The sequence below is a fragment of the Erpetoichthys calabaricus genome, chromosome 1, assembly GCF_900747795.2.
Source record: "Erpetoichthys calabaricus chromosome 1, fErpCal1.3, whole genome shotgun sequence".
Lineage (NCBI taxonomy): Eukaryota > Metazoa > Chordata > Cladistia > Polypteriformes > Polypteridae > Erpetoichthys > Erpetoichthys calabaricus.
Genome location: NC_041394.2, coordinates 256,552,885 through 256,557,358, shown reverse-complemented (window position 1 = coordinate 256,557,358; position 4,474 = coordinate 256,552,885). Strand labels below are relative to the sequence as shown.

The following is a 4,474-nucleotide window of genomic DNA, read 5'->3' as shown; positions in this document are numbered from 1 at the left end:
ATGTTGATGATTATAACTGACAACTAATGAAAGTCCCAAATTCAGTATCTCGGAAAATTAGAATATCGATTAGACCAATGCAAAAAAAGGATTTTTAGAAATGTTGGCCAACTGAAAGGTAGGAACATGAAAAGTATGAGCATGTACAGCACTCAATATTTAGTTGGGGCTCCTTTGGCCTGGATTACTGCAGCAATGCGGTGTGGCATGGAGTCGATCAGTCTGTGGCACTGCTCAGGTGTTATGAGAGCCCATGTTGCTCTGATAGTGGCCTTCAGCTCTTCTGAATTGGTGGGTCTGGCGTATTGCATCTTCCTCTTCACAATACCCCATAGATTTTCTATGGGGTTAAGGTCAGGCGAGTTTGCTGGCCAATCAAGAACAGGGATACCATGGTCCTTAAACCAGGTACTGGTAGCTTTGGCACTGTGTGCAGGTGCCAAGTCCTGTTGGAAAATGAAATCTGCATCTCCATAAAGTTCGTCAGCAGCAGGAAGCATGAAGTGCTCTAAAACTTCCTGGTAGACGGCTGCGTTGACCTTGGACCTCAGAAAACACAATGGACAAACACCAGCAGATGACATGGCACCCCAAACCATCACTGACTGTGGAAACTTTACACTGGACCTCACGCAACGTGGATTTTGTGCCTCTCCTCTCTTCCTCCAGACTCTGGGACCTTGATTTCCAAAGGAAATGCAAAATTTACTTTTCATCAGAGAACATAACTTTGGACCACTCAGCAGCAGTCCAAATGCGAGACGCTTATGACGATGTCTCTTGTTCAAGAGTGGCTTGACACAAAGAATGCGACAGCTGAAACCCATGTCTTGCATACATCTGTGCTTAGTGGTTCTTGAAGTACTGACTCCAGCTGCAGTCCACTCTTTGTGAATCTCCCCCACAGTTTTGAATGGGTTTTGTATCACAATCCTCTCCACGGTGCGGTTATCCCTATTACTTGTACACTTTTTTCTACCACATCTTGTCCTTCCCTTCACCTCTCTATTAATGTGCTTGGACACAGAGCTCTGTGAACAGACAGCCTCTTTAGCAATGACCTTTTGTGTCTTGCCCTCCTTGTGCAAGTTGTCAATGGTCGTCTTTTGGGCAACTGTCAACTCAGCAGTCTTCCCCATGATTGTGTAGCCTACAGAACTAGACTGAGAGACCATTTAAAGGCTTTTGCAGGTGTTTTGAGATAATTAGCTGATTAGAGTGTGGCACCAGGTGTCTTCAATATTGAACCTTTTCACAATATTCTAATTTTCCGAGATACTGAATTTGGGACTTTCATTAGTTGTCAGTTATAATCATCAACATTAAAAGAAATAAACATTTGAAATACATCAGTCTGTGTGTAATGAATGAATCTAATATACAAGTTTCACTTTTTGAATGGAATTACTGAAATAAATCAACTTTGTCATGATATTCTAATTTTATGACCAGCACCTGTACAGCTTATGAGCTAAAATAGACTGTTAACAAAAGAGCACATTAAAGAATGAAAACATTTTAGAGATTTATATTTTTCTCCAGGTAAGCTATGCATTTTCTTTGTTACAGAATTGGATATTTGGTAAATTTGTTGGTCTTGATTTGAAGAGATTTGTAGATATGTGCTGAGGTCATTGAGACAGGTGGTCAACTTTTCCATTAAATGTGCAACCAGGATTGATTTTCACAAAAAGCCGAGCATCACCGACTGAACAGTGAAATAATTAGTCATACTGGCACATCAGATAACCCAGTGGCAGCATGTGGATGTCAAAAATATAACACTTACTTGAAGGATGCCACAGGATATAAACCACAATCTTACCTGAATTTACTGTACATGGTTTTAAGTCTATGTTGCTTGCTGTCTCCTTCTTTATCACAGAGAAGAAAAGTTTGGACCACAACACAGATGTCATATTACTCTCATATAAGGCTACAACTTTGGCCACAGACAAAGACTAGATCGTTATCAAAAATCACTATTTAATGTGAAGTCTAGTTTCTTGAGTTTGTCAGGTGATGATATTAAATAATAGTTAAGGCATCAAATAACCCACTGGCAGTATGGAATTGTTAGACATACAGCATGACAAGTATAAAATATTTCAGGATGCAACAGAAAGAACAGGAAGATGATAGGCCAAGTACTTCTGCACTGTAGTGCCCATCCCCACCCGACCCATGCTCTCTGCCGCCTAAGTTAGTTATTTTTTCCTCGACACTTACTTGAATGTTCTCTTGAAATCATTCGGTGTTGCTGTATGCTCTTGGCTTTATCAATCCAAATTTAGAGAAGTAGCTAAGCCTGTTACCAGAGTTTATACCAGAGTCTTTGCATCCACTGTGACTCTGCTTCATCCAATGCTTTGTAATCCCTCAATTTTCTGCCCATTCACACCTCAATAGCAGCTGATATTACAGTATTTTTGGGTTCTTTGAGATTCTGTACTGGAAAGTTTCTCTTGTTCTCAACTCCTTCAACTCTTCTGTTAAACCACTTATTGAGAGCTGCAGGGTATTATTACTTCTGTACACTGCTGCAATACTAAGGCTATGGGGATGACCAAGCCACCTGTGGGGAAAGCTGCTGATCTTTCTCTATAAGGATTCCACTGCTGTAATGGTGACTGAATAAACCAGCCATAAGATTTTGGGTGGAATGGCTTGTTGATACATCCAGCCCTTAAACCTACCAGGGAGGCTGGATTTATCTACCTTGGCAAGTCAGACCTTAAGTTCTTTGTTGGTCTCAATAGCAACAAAATCATTCAGGTTACACATCTTCCTAAAACTTTTGACTAGCTGCTCTGTGACAGAAGGGAAGGTGGATCCAGATATTGTGAAATAGAATTTATCCACTGTATTATTTCTCTATAGCCCCAGGGACCTTGATTTAGTAGGTTTTAAAATCATCCTTTCCAAGTTAAGGACCTTTTTCAGGTCTTAGAGTGTCCATTTGAGGTCATCCATGAATGCTCCGAGTGGGGTTTGTCAAACAGCCATCTTGGTTAGAAGACCTCTATATATCCACTTCAGCTGATTTTTCTACCATGTCCATGGCATGGGGGAAAAGAATGACAGTGTGGTGTTGTGTTTACTTGATAAATCAAAGTCCTCCAATTTCAATAATAACTATGATTATTAAATAGTGATAAAATATTGCCTTTCAAGTCTGAATAGGGACCTCTCTCCCAAAACATACATGAAGATTATGCCCTTCTTTGTGTCAAGTTACGAGGTTTAGAGTTTTCAGAAATGCTTTGTTCAGTGGTGGTGCCATGGTGGTGCATTGGCTAGTGCTGCTGCCTCACAGTTTCACAGTCCTCGGTTTGAATCCAGAGACCAGGCACTGCCTGTGTAGAGCCTATAAGTGGTACAACAGTTTTTCTATTACATTTGAAAGACACATGTGTTATCTGAACTGGATAAAGATTTTACAAAATTAATAAATGGCTTCACAAAAAAAAGATTCTTCCCCTGCACCTGGATCAACCTAGTTTGACTCAAAACAATGATTATAACTTTTTATAAAATTCTATTATTATGTTGAATCATTCTGAGTCTGTCCCAAATGAAAAATAATTGCTGCTTCGTTTATGTGGTACTTAATCAGACACTTTAATAATTCTGCAGCTGAAAGAATTTATGTATAAAATGACAGCGATAAGTCAAGAAGAGAGGAGAGAAAAGTGAGATGGGGATCTGTCTTTAACCAAATTAGAAGGTGCAAATTAATTAAACTGTGTTTTATGTCTATGGCCACTTTCAGTTAAAGAGAACCTGAACTGGCTGAAATACAGTATTAATGGTTCATTAATCTGTCATACCATAAAAAAAACACATTTGATGAATCACTTTCTGTAATTGACCAAAATCCTTAGAGTATTCAGGTAAATGCCTATTTTATTCAAACTGTCATATTATAAAGAGCACACTATTTTAGTACAAATTCACAGTGTTTCTACATTCCTTATAACAAACAAGACAGATGACATACCGATTTAGGTTTATATTTTAAGAATACCTCTGAATAATCAAGCCATAAAGTTAAGTATGTATCATTTCTAATTGGTCTGTCATCTACATGAAAAGATTTATACCATTTCAGAACAATTACTAACACCTCATAAAAGATGGCTGCCTTGCATCGAATTGACATCCAGGAAAAGACCATTCATTACACTAACAGCTAGCTGCACATTTTTATCTTCCCTTCAAAAACTTAACTGCAAGGTTTGCTTTCTAAATTGAAGCCTGAACAGTAGCCAAAGGCATTGCAGACTTCCAGCTGTTAAAAGATCAAAAATGGATTTAGCATCCATGTCAGATGTACACAAAATATGTTACAAAATAAAGGAGGAAAAAAGCATCTGTTTCACACTGTGGAATGGCTGTCCAGTAAATAATTGTACATTTTAATGCATTTTGCTAGCAAGATTAATTTGAGCACTTTGCAGGTAAATGAGTTAAA

At 38.6% G+C, this 4,474-nt stretch overlaps 1 protein-coding gene across 1 annotated transcript in view; it reads left to right on the top strand.

Annotated features, from left to right (window-relative positions):
- Positions 1-3,704, top strand: part of plxna4 (plexin A4) — a 1,034,568-nt gene extending 1,030,864 nt beyond the window's left edge. The window contains exon 14 of the mRNA XM_051928179.1: positions 3,689-3,704. The gene's annotated coding sequence lies outside the window, so the exon portion shown is untranslated. The remainder of the gene's footprint in view (positions 1-3,688) is intronic.
- The last annotated feature ends 770 nt before the right edge of the window (positions 3,705-4,474 follow it).